Consider the following 18,836-nt stretch of genomic DNA (forward strand, 5'->3'; position numbering starts at 1 on the left):
CGCGTTCTCGTGGAGTTTATGCTCAGCCAGGACCAGAAAAACGAGGAGAGGAGGCAGCGGCGGCGGCAGCATGATGAGGACATGGACACAGACACGGATACAGAATTCAGTGAAACCACAGGCCCCGGTGCTTTGGAGATCATGTTGTTAATGGGGCAGATTCTATCCATGGAACGCCGATTCTGGGCCCGGGAGACAAGCACAGACTGGTGGGACCGCATAGTGTTGCAGGTCTGGGACGATTCCCAGTGGCTGCGGAACTTTCGCATGCGTAAGGGCACTTTCATGGAACTTTGTGACTTGCTGTCCCCTGCCCTGAAACGCCAGAATACCAAGATGAGAGCAGCCCTCACAGTTGAGAAGCGCGTGGCGATAGCCCTGTGGAAGCTTGCAACGCCAGACAGCTACCGGTCAGTCGGGAATCAATTTGGAGTGGGCAAATCTACTGTGGGGGCTGCTGTGATGCAAGTAGCCAAAGCAATCACTCAGGTGCTGCTACGAAAGTTAGTGACTCTGGGAAATGTGCAGGCTATAGTGGATGGTTTTGCTGCAATGGGATTCCCTAACTGTGGTGGGGCAATAGACGGAACCCATATCCCTATCTTGGCACCGGAGCACCAAGCCACCGAGTACATAAACCGCAAGGGGTACTTTTCAATGGTGCTGCAAGCACTTGTGGATCACAAGGGACGTTTCACCAACATCAACGCGGGCTGGGCGGGAAGGGTTCATGACGCTCGCGTCTTCAGGAACACTACTCTGTTTAAAGGGCTGCAGCAAGGGACTTACTTTCCGGACCAGAAAATAACCGTTGGGGATGTTGAAATGCCCATAGTTATTCTTGGGGACCCAGCCTACCCCTTAATGCCATGGCTTATGAAGCCATACACAGGCAGCCTGGACAGGAGTCAGGAGCTGTTTAACTACAGGCTAAGCAAGTGCAGAATGGTGGTAGAATGTGCATTTGGCCGTTTAAAAGGCCGCTGGCGTTCATTATTGACTCGCTCTGACCTCAGCCAAAGAAATCTCCCCATTGTTATTTCTGCTTGCTGTGTGCTCCACAATCTCTGTGAAAGTAAGGGGGAGACCTTTATGGCGGGGTGGGAGGCTGAGGCAAATCGCCTGGCTGCTGATTACGCGCAGCCAGACACCAGGGCGATTAGAAGATCACACCATGAAGCGCTGTGCATCAGAGAAGCTTTGAAAACCAGTTTCATGGCTGGCCAGGCTACCGTGTGAAATATCTGTTTTTCTCCTTCATGAAAACCCGCCCCCTTTATTGACTGATTTTCTGTAAGGAACCCACCCTGCCCCTTCCCCCAGCTTTCTTTCAAACCAAATAAAGTCACTATCATTTAAAAATCATTTATTCTTTATTAATAGATTAGAAAAAGAGGGAGGGAACCCGGGTGGTATTTGGGAGGAGGATTGCTGGGAAGGAAAAAGCCACAAAGAAAAGGTTAAAAAAATGACAGCCTTTTGCTTGGGCTGTCTACTGGGGTGGAATGGGAAGGTGTACGGAGCCTCCCCCCCCGTGTTCTTACACGTCTGGGTGAGGAGGATACGGAACATGGGGAGGGGGGAGGGTGGAACAGGGGCTGAAGCGGCAGTCTGTTTTCCAGCAGCCGTTCCTGAACCTCCACCAGACGCCGGAGCAGCCCCAGCGTTGCATCCTTCATCCTCTGGTCTTCCTGCCGCCATCTCTCATCTCGATCGTCTCTCCTCTCCTCACGTTGGTCCCTCCTCTCCTCACGTTGGTCCCTCCTCTCCTCACGTTCACTGACTTCTTTCCTATACTTTGAAACTGTTTCCTTCCACTCATTCAGATGAGCTCTGTCACTCCTGCTGGATTGCATAATTTCAGAAAACATGTCCTCCCGCGTCTTCTTCTTACGACGCCTTATCTGTGATAACCTTCGGGATGGAGGAGGGAGGCTTGAGGAATTTGCAGCTGCTGTAGGGAGGGGAAAAAAGAGAGAATTGTTTTAAAAGCTACATTTTGCAGAACAATGCTTATACTCTTTCACGGTGACCAACACTGTTCACATTACATAGCACATGTGATTTCTGTGCAAGGTCGCATTTTGCCTCTTAATGCTGAGTGCCTGTGACTTTGCTGCTAGAGATCAATCACAGGTCTGGGCAACAGAGGTTCACGTTCCAGCAACAGAATTCGGCTTGCATGCGGCCATGGTAAGCTTCAGCGCCGTCCGTGCTTTCCAACATACCAAGCATAGCTTGTAGAGTGCTGCAGAAGCCTGGCCAATCTCGGCCAGTTGGGGGGGGGGGGCAGTGTGGTGGTGCTTGTCTGGGCCCCTTCAGGCAAGTAGAGTGCTGCGGTTTTTCTGTTAACATTCAGCAGCACCAGAAAACAAACTAACCCTGCAGGAAGATCCCTGCAGGCACCAAACTACCCCCCCCCCCCGCCGCCGCCCCCCCCCCTCTCCATGAATTCTCTGGGATGATCACGGTACCCTCCCCCCACCGCGTGGCTGGTAACAGGGAAGATCCCTGCTAGCCAAACGCGAAAAACTCAGGGCCAATTTCCCATCTGCGCTTGGCTAACTGCAGGGAAGGATTTATTTTCCGCCACAGGCAAACAGCCCAGTAGGAATGGCCACCTCTGTCCCCTTAATTAAGTTCCCGTATTTCAACCAGGTTACCAGGAGTGATATCACTCTCCTGAGGATTACACAACAAGATAAAGAACGGATGTTGCTTGAATGCCAGCAAACACCGGGACCATACGCTGCCAGGCTTTGTCAGGCAATGATACCAGATTACTTGCTGCAAGCATGGCGTGGTCAAGTGTCCTACCATGGAGGAGGGAATAAAGATGCACTGCCCAGAAACCTTCTGGCAAGGCTTTCGGAGTACCTCCAGGAGAGCTTCATTGAGATGTCCCTGGAGGATTTCCGCTCCATCCCCATACACGTTAACAGACTTTTCCAGTAGCTACAGACTTTTCCAGTAGCTGAACTGACCGCGAATGCAAAGTCAGGCAAAGTAATCATTAAAAACCGTTTGCTTTTAAAACAAGTTTTATATTTTAAAAGGTAAACTCACCTGAGGTCCCTTCCATGGGGTCAGAGTCTTGGGTACTGGCTTGGGAGGGTTGGGAGGGTACTTCAGTCAGGGTGAGAAAAAGATCCTGGCTGTTGGGGAGAAGGGAGTGCTGTGTGCTCTCTGCAAGCTCATCCTCCTCCTCCTCCTCCTCCTCCTCTACCCCCTCGGCAGAATCCTCAGGCGTCGAGACTATCCCCGACCCAGAATCCACGAACAAAGGTGGGGTAGTGGTGGCAGCCCCCCCTAGAATTGCATGCAGCTCGGCGTAGTAGCGGCATGTCCGTGGCTCTGACCCGGAGCGACCGTTTGCCTCCTTTGTTTTTTGATAGGCTTGTCTGAGCTCCTTGACCTTCACGCGGCACTGCTCAGAGTCCCTATTGTGGCCTCTCTCCATCATGCCCTTGGAGATTTTTTCAAAAGTTTTTGCATTTCGTCTTTTAGAACGAAGTTCTGCAAGCACTGAATCCTCTCCCCATACAGCGATCAGATCCAGTACCTCCCTCACGGTCCATGCTGGTGCTCTTTTTCGATTATCAGCCTGCATGGTTACCTGTGCTGATGAGGTATCTGTGGTCACCTGTGCTCTCCACGCTGGGCAAACAGGAAATGAAGTTCAAATGTTCGCGGGGCTTTTCCTGTCTACCTGGCCAGTGCATCCGAGTTCGGATTGCTGTCCAGAGCGGTCACAATGATGCACTGTGGGATAGCTCCCGGAGGCCAATACCATCGAATTGCGGCCACACTAACCCTAATTCGAATTGCTAAAATCGATTTTGGCGCTACTCCGCTCGTTGGGGTGGAGTACAGAAATCGATTTAAAGGGCCCTTTACATCGAATTAAATGGCGTCGTTGTGTGGACGGTTACAGGGTTAATTCGAATTAAAGCTGATAAATCCGAATTAAAGTCGTAGTGTAGACCAGGCCTGTATCTCTCTGAGTAATGGCCCAGGATTTGAATCCAGGGAGTCTGCAGGCTGAGGATACAGGTCATGTCAGAGAACATGCAAATGGCCAGGCTGGCGATTTTTCCCCTGGCTGGTAACCTAAAAGAAGAGCTGCTACGTTCAAGACACGTGACCCACCAGAGCCCGAGATATGCTGAGTTAGGATCATATGCTGAAGGGATAGGGTGACCATATATGTCCTGTTTTGGCTGGGACAGTCCCTTTTTTAAGCACTGTCCCGGCCGTCCTGACTTTTTTGACAAAAGTGGGTATCACAGACTCCCAGGTTGTGCCCACTCTTGGCCCCGTACGGTCCCTGGGAGGAATCCCCTTCAGTGAGACAGCCCTTCTTGGGGGTCCACTCTTTCTTGGGGGTTAAGCCCCTCCACCTCCTGGAACCGCACCTCTCTGAGCCTTAGCACGCCTGTCTCTCGCCGTGAGCCCCCTCAGGGAGTCCACTCACTCTGGACAAGGGTGACCAGATGTCCCGATTTTATAGGGACAGTCCCGATTTTTGGGTCTTTTTCTTATATAGGCTCCTATTACCCCCCACCCCCTGTCCCGATTTTTCACACTTGCTGTCTGGTCACTTGCACGCCCCTCTCCTGCCATAGAATCATAGAAGATTAGGGTTGGAAGAGACCTCAGGAGGTAATCTAGTCCAATCCCTGCTCAAAGCAGGACCAACACCAACTAAATCATCCCAGCCAGGGCTTTGTCAAGCTGGGCCTTAAAAACCTCTAAGGATGGAGATTCCACCACCTCCCTAGGCAACCCATTCCAGTGCTTCACCATCCTCCTAGTGAAATAGTTTTTCCTAATATCCAATCTAGACCTCCCCCACTGGAACTTGAGACCATTGCTCCTTGTTCTGTCATCTGCCACCACTGAGAACAGCTGAGTTCCATCCTCTTTGGAACCTTCCCTCAGGTAGTTGAAGGCTGCTATCAAATCCTGCCTCACTCTTCTCTTCTGCAGACTAAATAACCCCAGTTCCCTCAGCCTCTCCTCATAAGTCATGTGCCCCAGACTCCTAATCATTTTTGTTGCTCTCCACTGGACTCTCTCCAATTTGTCCACATCCCTTCTATAGTGGGGGGCCCAAAACTGGACACAATACTCCAGGTGTCCCCTCACCAGTGCCAAATAGAGGGGAATAATCACTTCCCTTGATCTGCTGGCAATGATCCTACTAACACAGCCCCAATATGCCGTTGGCCTTCTTGGCAACAAGAGCACACTGCTGACTCATATCCAGCTTCTCGTCCACTGTGACCCCTAGGTCCTTTTCTGCAGAACTGCTACCTAGCCATTCGGTCCCTAGTCTGTAGCAGTGCATGGGATTCTTCCATCCTAAGTGCAGGACTCTGCACTTGTCCTTGTTGAACCTCATCAGATTTCTTTTGGCCCAATCCTCTAATTTGTCTAGGACCCTCTGTATCCGATCCCTACCCTCCAGCGTATCTACCTCTCCCCCCAGTTTAGTGTCATCTTCAAACTTGCTGAGGGTGCAGTCCACACCATCCTCCGGATCATTAATGAAGATATTGAACAAAACCGGCCCCCAGGACCGACCCTTGGGGCACTCCGCTTGATACCGGCTGCCAACTAGACATCAAGCAGTTGATCACTACCCTTTGAGCCCGACGATCTAGCCAGTTTTCTATTTCTATCCACCTTATAGTTCATGCCCACACTGTCCTGCCCACACTGATTCCCTCCCAGCACTCTGTGTTCATGTGCCCTTGCAACACCACTTAATCACAGGGACTTTCACTCTCTGGACCCTGGCCAGAGGTAGCAGATCTTCCACCTACAGAATCCAAATGAAGGGGGAGATTATGGAGAGGGGGAGGAGAGAAACACAATAAATCTCCTCCCTTGTAATCTGTTATCTTGATCTCCTTTCACTTCTGCAGTTAATCTACTCGCTAATCTCCACCCACTGTGCTGGGGTCCCTCCCTGGCCCACCAGCCCCATGTGCTAAGTCTGTGTCCCCCCGCCAGCACCGCAGGAAAGGGAAACTAGGGAGTGATGTGGCTTTGGCACTGGGACAGCGACTGCTCCCAGATGAGCATGCAGAGATGGGGCAGCACCACTGGGCATGGGAGGGAGAAGGCAATAGATGGGTGCACGGGCGGTAGAATCTGGGCCTGGGTTTTAAAGTCCTGATGTTCAGACTTGGGGGCTGGATCCTTTCCTCCCCCCAGCACTCTATTAATTAGCTGCATGACGTCAGACCAGCCTGGTTCTTGGCTCTGAAATGCTGAATTCAGCTGAAGGGGCCAGGGAGGCAGGACACCCTTCCCACAGCTTCCCCCACCCCTAGCCTGGGATTCCACAGCCTGGGTTCTCCCTCTTTACTGAGGCCTCCCAGCCAACACAGGTACACTGGGGGCAAATTAACCCCTTATCTACCCTGTCCCGGGGTCTTTTGGCCAGGACAGGAGATGGGGGTGCCTCCGCTTTGAGTGGCCCCAGGGTGTAGGTGAAGGGAATGATACTAGCTCAGCTCCAAGCCTGGGTGATTTTGAGTGAGATGGCTGAGAATCCACCACCCTGCAGGCACCCTCCGCAACGCTGCGGCATCCCAGCTGCATGGCAGAGCCTCTAACTCCCGCCAGGCAGTGATCAGGGAAATCATTATTGCGCCGTTATTTATTCCAGGCACTAATCAGAAGCCCACAAATAACGTAATAGAGAGAAAAACAGAGGCCAGGTCCCAGGGGTGCTCGGTGCTTGGAATGTTTGCAGCCCATGCGCTTGCAGAACAGCGCAAAGGCAGAGTAAAGGAGATCCAGCCAGGGCTGGCTCTGAAGATAATATACACGATTGTACTCAGCCTTTGAAGATGACACTCCCTGTGCTTCCCCTCCAATGGGGAGGGATTCTCATCTCATTCTGTTCTGCTTCACTGCAGCCAAAGCACCACAGCCAAAGCCAGCTTTAGAAGAGAATGCCATTGATTCAGCTGTATAGAGGGGTGACCTTGGGCCAGAGACGCAGGGAAGAGAAGAAGGAAAGAGATTGTATAAACTAGAGGGAGAAAGAGATGGGGGGCAAGTGATGGATGAGTGGGCGGGAGGGTGAAGAGATTAAGAGAGGGAGGAAAAGGAAAATAGAAAGAGGGAGAAAGGAAGGAAGGAAGGAAAAGTAGCAGAGGGAAAGGAGGGAGGTGGAGACACTGATGAAGGAGAGAAGAGGGAAAAGTCAGGGAAGGAGAAACATAAACTCAAGGGAGAGAAAGAAGGAAGGAGAGGAGACTGCGCAGGGAGAAAGAGACAGGGAAAGGGACAGAGGGGTGATAATTGGAGAGAGGCTGGGGGACAGGAGATGCTGAGGTGATTCTTTCAGACACTGTGAGGCTGGGCATAAGGAGAGCTCTGAATTCAGCTGGGCACTACAGTACAAGTGCCAGTGATACCATTCATAGCCACACTTAGCACTTGCTGTCCACAGGGCTCCTAATGCTGCACCAGTGGTCCATCTAGTATCTCCAGCTAGTAATAGGGAAACTGAGGCACTGGGACGTGATGGGACCTGGCCAAGGTCACACAGCGAGCCTGAAATAGAGCCCAAATCTCCTGAGGCCTACCTCCATGTCCTATCCACTGGACCACACCGCTTCTATTTTGGGACTAGTTTAGCCTGAGGAACAAACATCACTCTGGGAACCCGCTGGGATGCAGCAGAAGTTGCAGAGCTGGAGCAGGGCCAGCCAAGGAGCTGATGGGACCAGCGCCAGGTGGAGACAGAGCTCTGGTGTGAAACCCAGCAGCCAGAAGGGGCAGGGACTAGCAGAGGATCTTTCTGTCCTAAAATGTCACACTGCGACTGCACCAGGTTAGCTCCACCAGTGGTGATAATAGTGAGATCCTTAGAGCCCACCAGTGTCTGCCATGCTCAGTTTTCTCTTCCTGCTCTCAGCAGGTCTGAAACCTTCTGGAATGGGTAATAAGGAAGAGTTGGGGGTTGCTGGGTTTGTGGGTGGTGAAGAAGAAGTTCAGGGGATCGTACGTTCTTTGCATTTTGTCTGGCGAGCTTCCCACCTTCATCCAAACATCTGATTCAGATTTTGATCCCTGTTTATTTGTCTTCATTTCCCTTCCCTCTAATTTTGGATCAAAAAATTGCACAAATGTTTGCATCTAAAAATATGCCTGGGAGCCAAGGATACAAGTAACTTACGTAAGACAGCAAGAGAGAGGGCTGATGCAAGGGAAGGTCATTCCTGGAACAAGCAGGTGGGGGAGGGGGAAGGACATGGCTTGCTGAGTGAAGGTTAAAGCCCTCTAGCTGTGCTCTCATGAGATTGCTGCTTGTTCTCAGACTCCCAGCATCTGGAGCCTGACGGTTTCTGTTGCATCCACACACATGGGCTGGACCTTCATTCCAAGCCAGCACAGCCTGGCTCTCTCAGGTGGGAGCTGGACTAGCTCCGCTGAGGTGCAGGGCAGGGTGGGGCCATGACTGGTGTCAGACATTATCATCTTCCTCCTTGCTGCCTGCCAGGCTGTTAGTTTGCTAGGCTGGGATGGCTGGAGGACCAGGCCAGGCTCTACATTGTCCAGAGCACAAGGGACCCAGGGCAGGACAATCAACTAGCCCCTCCTTGGGGTGGGTTCAGGGCGAGACGTTCACAACCCATGAAGGCTGATGGGTGCCCATAGTTCAGCTGTGGGGGTGGGGAAAGGAGTCACCACATGAGAGAGAGAGAGAGATGAATGTGGTGTATGGGGATAGATAGATAGATAGATAGATAATGGTGTGTGTGGGGAGAGAGATGCAGTGTATGGGGATGGATAGATAGAGAGTCAGACAGACAGATGGATAGTATGTCTTGTGCACCATATATGTCTGTGTAGGTGAGTGTTAGTGTGTATTTGTACTAATGGGTCTGCCTGTGTATGTGCCTATATATGTGGCCAGTCTCCACCCCTCACTTGTTAAATTTTCTAACAAGCCCCTTTGTGCCAGGATCGACTCAGGCTCAGGCTTTTTTGCTGCCCCAAGGAAAAATAAAATAAAAAAAGCCGTGATCAGCAGCACTTCTGCGGCAGCTCAACTGCGCCGCTTCATTCGTTGGCGGCAATTCCGCGACGGGTCCTTCGGTCCGAGAGGGACTGAGGGACCCACCGCCAAATTGCCGCCGAAGACCCGGACATGCTGCCCCTTCCCATTGGCCACTCCAAGCACCTGCTTTGTTCGCTGGTGCCTGGAGCCAGCCTTGCTTTGTGCTTCCCCCCAGGCTGCCCCTCCCACTGGGGTGGAGCTCCCTGTAAGCACCCACAAAACTCCTTCATTCTTCTCCTTCATGTCCCTACGCACACTCTCTTTTGCTGTGAGGGCTTCAAAACAACTTGACCACACCTAGGCATCTGGTGTGCTGAAAACACAGCCTGTCATGCTGGCCAATCCTGTCTCACTGTTTTCTTGTACGCCCCTTTTGGTTTGCCTGTGTCCAGCTGTTGTCTCTTATCTGATACTTAGGTTGTGCGCTCCCGGAGGCAGGGACCGTCTTTTTGTTCTGTGTTTGTACCGCGCCTGACACAATGGATACTGGGACATGAGCGGGGCTCCTAGACCAGTGGGGCCACAAATAGGTTTCAGGAGGTCCGTCAAGCAGGGCCACCATTAGACTTGCTGGGGACCAGGGCAGAAAGCTGAAGCCCCACCACCTGGGGCTGAAGCCAAAGCCTGAGCAACTTAGCTCTGCGGTGCCCCCTGTGGTGTGGGGCCCAGGCAATTGTTCTGCTTGCTATCCCCTAACAGTGACCCTGGCTTTTAGATGCAGAAAAACAGTTGTTGTGGCACAGATGTGCTGTGGAATTTTTGTAGCATGTTGCGGGGGGGCCTCAGAAAGAAAAAGGTTGAGAACCTCTGTCCTAGACACTACTGTAATAATAATAAATGCACTCTGTGTGCGTGTCATTTATGTAGTGGGTGTGTTTACTGTTTATATCTGTGGGTGTATGTTCTGTGTGTATGATGGATGGATGTAAGCGTTATGCATGCATATATATGTGTGTGTGTGTGTGTGTGTATATATATAATCTGTATAGGTGTATTGCCTGTCTGTACATATGGTGTAGCTGTGTGCATGTCTGTGAGTATATTGTGGCTGCATAGATGTGTGAGGTGTATCAGTATTTGTGTGTAATTACTCCTGGGGGAATTCTGTGCCACTGCACGTGTGCAGAATTCATGTCCACTGCAGATTTCTTTGCTTCCTCGCAGAAAAATTGCTTTCTGACAAGGAAGCAAAGGGAAGCTGCAAGAGCAGTCCCACTCCCTAGCTGCGCAGGTACATCATTTCAGGCACCTGGGGCAGCTGACAGAGAGGTAAATCACCATGGGGCTGGGGACGCTCCAGCCAGTGGCTCCTACCCTAAGCTGGGATCAGCTGCTAGTCCCAGCTGGGGTGGAAGCAGGAGAGGACGGGACTTCCTCTTCCCCTGCAAGGAGTGGCTGGGACTGTCATACCCATCCCCAGAAACCTCCCCCAGCTGCAGGGAGCTCAGCATCCTCCCCTGCTTCCTGTCTCTATCACTCCTCAACTACAGGGGGAGGGGTCACTGTACAGGGAGCTGATCCCTCATCTGCCCAACCCCCATGCATCCAGACCTCCCATACCCAGACACCCCTGCCAAGCCACACCCAGAACTCCCCTAGCCCTCCTTATCTGAACCCCACCCCACTGAACCTCAACACTTGCCTCCAGACCTCCACCCCGCACCCAAACCAACACTTACTGAGCTCCCTGCACTCAAATCCTCACCCTGATGCCCCACCCCCTGCGCCACCCTGAGCCCCCACATCCAGATCCCCATGCCACTGATCCCAACTAGCTGCACCTTGGCCCCCACTCCACCAAGCCCCACTCTCTAGCAGCCAGACCCTTCCACTGAGCCCAACCAGCTTCACCTGGAAGCCCCTGCAGAGTCCAATTGCCCCTGCACCTGGAACCTCCCCAACAAACCTCTGTGCATCCAGATCCCCCAACACTGAGCTGCCTGCACCCAGATTGTCCCACACAGAATCCTCTCACCCCACACCTGAATCCCCTTCACACTGAGCCCCTCCACACTTGGATTCTGCCTGGTTGAGCCTACCTGCCCTACACCTGGTGCGCCTGGCACACAGGGGCAGGGCTCCAGGGTGTTTCTGGGGTAGGCCCAGGCCTTGTGCTTTGTCAGGGTTGGGTGCAGTCTCACCGCTGAGTCTGTGTCCTGGGGCAGGAGAGGCTGCAGGGTGATCTTCCACCTTTGTGCAGCCAATGGCCTGTGCTCCCCACTGCCATGCTGGAGCCTCTGCATTTATTTATAGACAACTAAAACTTGCAGAATTTTAAAATATTGTGCGCAGAATTTTTTATTTTTTGGCACAGAATGCCCTCAGGAGTAGTGTATACATATATAGTGGGTATGGGTGTGTGTAATGGGGGGTGTATATTTGTGGTGCAGGTATGTATTTTGTGTGCATATGTATGTGGTGTGAGGCTGTGTGCATATATATGTCGGGGGGGGGTCCTTCCTTCCCTCCCAGGGTCTTTCCTTCCCTCCCTCTCCACTTTCCCCACGCACAGCAAAGGGCACAATTCTCTCCCTCTTTTGCCCACAACCCCTGCCTTCCTACGGTTCCATCATGCCCCCGGGGCTCCTTAGACATTCCTTCAGTCCGTTGCCCAGGTAGCCCTCCAGCAGCAGCTGCTGCTGTCACTGCCTGGTGCATTTATCCCTGTACCCGCTTCCACTGGCCAGAATTTAACACCTGACACTGTAGCCAAGGGAGGGCAGTACAAGGAGAGAGGGGCTGTTTTTAGCGGCATTTCCCTGTATCCGGCCTGCATTTCATTGGCAGTGTGACATTGGCAGACCACATCATGCCAGAGTGTTTTCAGTTCAATTCACTTGTGTATAAATCAAAGTGATTGTTAAATGTATCAGAGTGTATTTGGGGTGTTAACTTCATGAAAGCTTATGGGATGTTACTGGCATTGTTTTTACTTAACCTGTTATAAAGTAATGGCAAACATTTCCATTATGTGTACGCCAATAACTAACTAACCCCTCAGGGAAGCCATGTGGAATGCCAGTGAGGGATTTTAACAGAAAAGTGCTAATTTCAAAGCCAGTGGTTATTGTGTGTGATGATCGGAGGCAGAGGTGAAAGTAAGTTGGTCCGGTCCGGTCCGGTCCGGCATACTGGCAAGAGCTGGTGCGCCGTACTGGACCGGCTTCCCCAGGCCAGCGATTTAAAGGGCTTGGGGCTCCCAGCAGTGTCCAGAGCCCCGGGCCTTTTAAATTGCTGCCCGAGCCCTGCTGCCAGAGCCTTGGAGTAGCGGTAGCGGGGCTTCAGGGGTGATTTAAAGGGCCCAGGGTGCTGCCGGATTTAAAGGCCCTGCCTCTTCCACTTGAGGCAATACCCCTTCCAGTTGAGGCCCCGCACCCAGCTCAGGACTCCGGCATACCGGTAAGTCCTTTAAGTTACTCTCATCCCTGATCAGAGGTCAAAGACTCCAAGTGCATTCCTCACTCTCCATCATCAGAGGAAGAGTCCACGTAAGTAAAGACACAGTCGGCTTGTTTTCTGTGAGAAAAAGCTATAAATATGGATTCAAGGAAAGATCTTTCATCTCTGGCCTGTTTGGACTCTCACAGGGAAGTGCACCAGAGGCAAAGCGGAGATCCCCAGCGACAATCTGGGTACCCAAAAAAGACTTTGGGGAAATTGGCAGTTTATTACATCACTGCCACCATTTGGAATTACAAACTGTGATTCATCTGTGCATATATTTTACCTACTTTAACCTCTCAGTAACTCATTTCCTTTTCTTAGCTAATAAACCTTTAGTTAGTTTACTATACAATTGACTGCCAGCATTGTCTTTGGTGTAAGATCTAGAGTACCACCAACTGATCTGGAGTAAGTGACTGGTCTCTTGGGTCTGGGATCAGTCTGATGTGTGATTTTTGGTGCAAGTGACTTGTCGCGGGGCAAGTACCACCCCATCATTCTTGCAGGGGGTGGTCCGGGCATGGTAGCCCTGTGATTGAATCAATATGGCTGCCCTTAGCCTCAAGGCTGCGTGGCCGGATGTTTGGAGTTAATAGGACTCCCCTTGGCTGCAGGGAAGCGCGGACCAATGGCCAGAGTCCATAGGAGGGGGCAACCCATAGGAGAGTCCACCTGCCAAAGAGGGATGGCCAGGGTAGGAGGACCCAGACCCTTCCTGCTCTATCGGGTCCCAGCCCAGGGATAGGGAATGGGTTTGCCACTAAGTCGGTGGGGAATCCGCCTGAAACACACCGACTGCTGCTGGGATTCTGGCTAGTCCCTCCCTGAGCTACTTCTTACCGTGACTCCTATAGTTGAAGTCTGGGCATCTTTGGAGTCCCCGGGCTCCTCGGGCAGTGCTGCTCCTGGTGACGGCGATCTCCCTGAGGCGTCTGCCGGTGTCTGGGCACCTGGCTGGGTCTCGGCACCTCCTGCTCCCGCGGTCCAGGATTCCTGCTGCTTCTTGGCTGGAGCCAGCGAGGTGCTTCCTCCCTCCTCTGTGTCAGTCCTGACCTACGTTCCCTTGAAGCGGCGCAGCCGCATGGCCACACAGCAGCATATTTAGCGCCGCACAGGCACACAGGGCTGCATGGGGAGAGATTCCTCTCCTCCTGCCCTGGACCCAACCCAGCCTGGCCCAGACCTGCCATGGCCGGGGAAGAGGTGCCCCTCCCCCAGCCCCAACCCAGCCCCGGCCCAGACCTGCCACGGCAATTGGAGAGGCACCCCTCCCCTCCCCCAGCTCAGGTGCTGCTGTGGGGAGAGAGAGCTGGGGGGAGTCCTCTCTCCCTGCCATAGCCCCGGGGCAGCCTGCACCCCAAACCCCTCATCTCCAGCCCCACCCCAGAGCCCGCACCCCCAGCCTGACCCCTCACCCCCCTGTACCCCAACCCTCTGCCTCATCCCAAGCCCCCTCCCACCCTCCGAACCCCTCAGCCCCATCCCCACCATATGAACTTTGTTATGTGCACCAATATGGAGCTGATGTGTCACACATCACCTCCATATCGGTGCACATAACAAAATTCATTCAGATATCCTTTCAGCAACAGCAGTTTCACATGGCTACAATGTAGCCATGGTGGCATGTCAAATGGACATCCATCTTGAATGGTCCCTTGCAGGTCTTTGTGCTGCAGCAAGAGTTAGTATGGGACAAGTGCTTAAATCCCTCAAAACTGCATCTTCCAACTTCATTTGTGGTTGGCCTCATGATCTACTTTCTTCAACCTCCGCTCTATAAGCTTTCTGTAAAGGCGTACCTTCCTCAGCACACTGGACATAACTCCAACACTGCAATCATCTTGCTTTCAACTGATGCAAGACTGCAACTTGCCGGGATCGTCCATGTATTTTCTAGTTCATGACAAAAGCAAACCAATGGATGTTAAGAATATGCTGTAACTTTTGACACTGAAAGCTGTTTAGTTTCCTTCTTTGGCTATTTTTGGTTCTGCTCCATAGAACTGTTTTCATCGTTACTGTATTGCACATGTGTGTCTTTTGTCACACAGACATCCTGCCACCCAAACAAAGGCCTTTGAAAACACTGAAATGCTACTGATGCAAGACTGATCCGACAAACCTCCTGCTGTCCACCAACTAGCCAAACAGATAAAACTATTCACCATTCAATGCCTTTGATATCTGCATGCAGTGCTGGCAGGTTGTTCTGTCCCATTTTACAGCAGGCGTGCATAGCTTGCATTTTATCACCATTGATCTTAAGTTACAGAGATTCTACAGTTTTTCACAGCTCATCCAGCATTAGCTGTAGTTTGTCAGTGGCTCTCCCAGTGAGGCAAAATCATCCGCATGTTTGAGATCCTCTAAATTTGATGAATCTTTATATTTCACACCACCTACTTTGGCCTCCATCAGCTTTCTCACTGGTTAGTCTATTAGAACATTCAATAATGAAGGTGAGAAAATGCACCCCGGCGTACTCCTGATTCTACTGAAAACCAGTCTGGAAGCTGTGGACGCTGACTCCGCTCAGCATACCACGATACAGTTTCTTCACTAGGCACACTGAGTCCTAAGGCACTCCATACTGAGGTACCAGTATCCAGAGGGCAGACTGATACACTGAGTCAAAAGCAGCTCCTCTCTCAGGAGGAACTTTACTGGCCTGATTCTTCTTGTATTGATCCTGCTGTAAATCAGGAGTAACTCCTCTCTCTATTAGGTGACTCACCATAGGCACAAACTTTCCCTTTTCCCTGAGGGTTCTCCATCCCCACTCCATTCCAAAGCCCTGCCCCCCCCCCACCCCTCCCCAAGACCCCACTTCTTCCTGCCCCTGCTCTGCCCCCTCCCCAAGGCCCCTGCCTGCCCACCATTCGTTGCTCTCCATCCTCCCCCAAGCCACCAAACAGCTGATTGGTGGCGGCACCAAACAGCTGTGTCTGGTGGGTGTTGAGCACCCACTATTTTTTTGACATGGGTGCTCCAGCCCTGGAGCACCCATGGAGTCTGTACCTATGTGACCCACCAGTCGCAAACCTGGGTCTGCAGGGTTTATAGGAGCAGCCGTGCTCCAACCCTCCATCTGACAGCCTGCATACCTGGAACACCTGAAGCCCAGCTCCTGTTTGAGGCTCCGCCCCTGCAGTCCTATTGGTGGAGTCCCAGAGCAGATGATTGGCCTACTAGCCCTACTTAAGCCAACAGCAGGAACAGGAAGCTGTCCACACTGTTCTGGAGTGTGTGCCCCATGCCCAATTTCCTGGCATCTGATTTGTTGTTCTCACCTCCAGTTTGTCTCCTGTTTCTGACCTCCTGGTACCCTGACCCAGCTGACTCCTGTCTCACGACCACGGCCTCTGGCTACTAGGTCTGTCTGCCCAGAACCCCACTGTGACACTTACAGTGTCTGAGCATTTCACAGTCCTGAATATATATATCCTCACATACCCCTGTGGGGCAGGGCTGGGCTGTTAGTCTCATTGTACAGATGGAAACTGAGGCAAGAGAAGCTAAGAGTATTGTCCAAGGTAACACAGTAAGCCTATGGCAGAGTTGTAACTTGAACTCACATCCACCATGTACCAGTCTAGTACCCTACTCATTGGGCCATCCTTGTGCTATTTCACAGTCCCCAGTCATGTGCCAGGCCCCTCATGATACAAGGCCCCCTGCAATTCCACTGGGTGGTCTTCTCCTTTCATCCCCTGGTGTAAATGAGGGTCACCCATTGGGTGACACCAGTGTACAGTTGGTGTTAGTGAGATCAGAACTAGACCTCTTGGTTCCACCTTAGGAGAAGTGTGGCTTGGAAGATGGGGCAGGGGCAGAGCCTGATTCAGTTTGAGCCCCAGGGTCAGGGTGAGGGCTCTCTGTTCATGGCACACGTCCGCAGCTGCCCCTGGTTTGCTTGTTAGCACACTGCCTGCTACTGCAAGTGCTGGTGCGACCTTCCAGTCATTAGAGCCAGGAGGATTGCAAGGCTGAACTGGGAGCACACACAAGCCAGGCTTCAGCAATTATTTTTAATGTGGTTCAACTCTCCATGCTCTTTAGCAGGGTATCCACTTCAATTATCCATCAGTTGGTGCTCATTTAAGAGGATTATTTCACTGCATGCACCATCACCGCACTGGGCAGCACACACTTGCATTTATCTACTTAACAGCTTTAGCCAGTCCTGGGTCAGCCAATTGCCATCTCTTGCTGTCAGCCCTGCATGATTCGGTCTCTTTTAATTCCTTAATCAGACATTCTGGAGCTAAAGTCTTCCAAGGACATCAAAAATTTGCGTAGACTGCCATTCCAGGAAGAAGCCTGCCACAGATACATGCCAATGCCTCCTTATCACGTCTTTGGGAGCCCAGGGGTCACTAGGGCAAGGATAATTATTATATAGATCGTCATGACCCTCCATAGGCACCAACTTTTCCTTTTCTCTGGGGGTGCTCCACCCCCACTCCACCCCAAGGCTGTGCCCCATTCCGCCCCCGCCCTTGTTCCACCTCTTCCCACCCTGGCTCTGCCCCCTCCCCAAGGGACCAGGGTACAGTGACGTTCGGAGTTAGCATTTAAATGCACAGAAGTTACGGTATTAGAGGCTCATGGTCACACCAGGCATCTCTCAGCACACCCCTCCCCCCAATTGGGATATCTCAGCCAAGATTGTCCAAGTAACTAGTGATTTTGGGGGCATCAATTTTTGGATGCCCAACTTGAGATGCCTTAAGGGGCCTGGTTTTCAGACAGTGCTGAGCACCTGCCTTCTGAACACCAGCCCTTTCCTGTGTCTCAAGATCCATCCATCCATCCATCCCTCTCCCTCTCCCCCCACATCCACCCATTTATCTATTGCACAGTGTGGCAGAGTTACCGTTGCTGTGACAATCTCACATTCATTCATTTACTCGGATGTCAAAGGTGTTACTCCAGCTTTACACTAGGGTAAGTGACAGTAGAATTTGGTCCAGGAACTTCGCAATTCCTGGCTTTTGCGCATTAAAATAATTTACAAAATAATCACTGTTATTGTCATTTTTGCATTGGTTTCAAAGAGAGAAAAGAAAGCTGATGAATGACATAGTGAAGGGAACCCATGTAGCATAGACATAGACAGAGATTCAGATAGAGCCAAGTTGGAGTGCATGTGAATTCCCAGCTGGGTGAGAGGGAGCATGGGCCACTGGTTAGTGCTCAGGATTAAGAGTCAGGAAACGCGTGGTCTATTCCCAATTCTAACTCTCTGTGACCTTCGGTAGGTCACTTCCTAAATCTGTATCTGTTTCCCCATCTGTGTAATGGTAATAATACTACTGATGCACCTGTGATGCTTAGAGAGCAGAAAGAGAGTCAGGAGTCCTGCGTTCTATTCAGTTTCTGCCGCATGCTCCACATGTCACCTTGGACAAAGCATTCTCCCCCCACCCACATTCCCATGCACCTGTGAAATGGGATAGTTGACGTAAACTCTTCGGGGCAGGGACCGTCTCTTCCTCCGTGTCTGTGCTTCAAGGTACTCTGGTAATACAAATGATAAATAATAATTGTCACAATTCCCTGCAATGTCCCTTCCTGGGCTGCCGGGGGAGGGGGCCAAGTGGGTCAATTTGCCCCAGGCCCCACAGTGGCCCCCACGAGAATATAATATTCTATAGTATTGCAACATTTTTTTATGGAAGGGGGCCCCGAAATTGCTTTGCCCCAGGCCCCCTGAATCCTCTGGGCAGCCCTGGTCCCTTCTCCAAGCATGCACAAACCTCAGTCACTCTCTGACCTGCAGAGGGGGCATGTGTGACGTTCCCCTCTGGTGTTATCCGGACTGGTGATCTGCTAGGTCACTCCAATCCTTGACTCTGGGAGCCAGCCTTACCCTGCTCTGCTGTGAGAACCCCCACTCCTGGGCTGTTCACACACAGCCTCTGGCATTTAAGCTGCTCCTTGGATTGTGCAGCCGAATGACACTAGCCAATATCTCCGGTCCCAGACACAACCCTAGGAACCTCCATCTTGCAGTGTCCAGTTATGCCCACTGAACACTGCAAGCTTATATGAGTTTGTCAATTTAATAAAGAAATTGATATGTACCAGGCTTGTTATCCCAAATGGCATCTCTGACACGCTTCAAACCAAACGCACTGCTTCCAGTAGAATAAACAAACAGATTTATTAACTATAAAGATAGATTTTAAGTGATTATAAGCCAAAGTATAACAAATCAGATTTGGTCAAATAAAATAAAAACAAAACGCATTCTAAGCTGATCTTAACACTTTCAGTGTCTTTACAAACTTGGATGCTTCTC

This window comes from Trachemys scripta, chromosome 4 (genome assembly GCF_013100865.1).
Source record: "Trachemys scripta elegans isolate TJP31775 chromosome 4, CAS_Tse_1.0, whole genome shotgun sequence".
Lineage (NCBI taxonomy): Eukaryota > Metazoa > Chordata > Testudines > Emydidae > Trachemys > Trachemys scripta.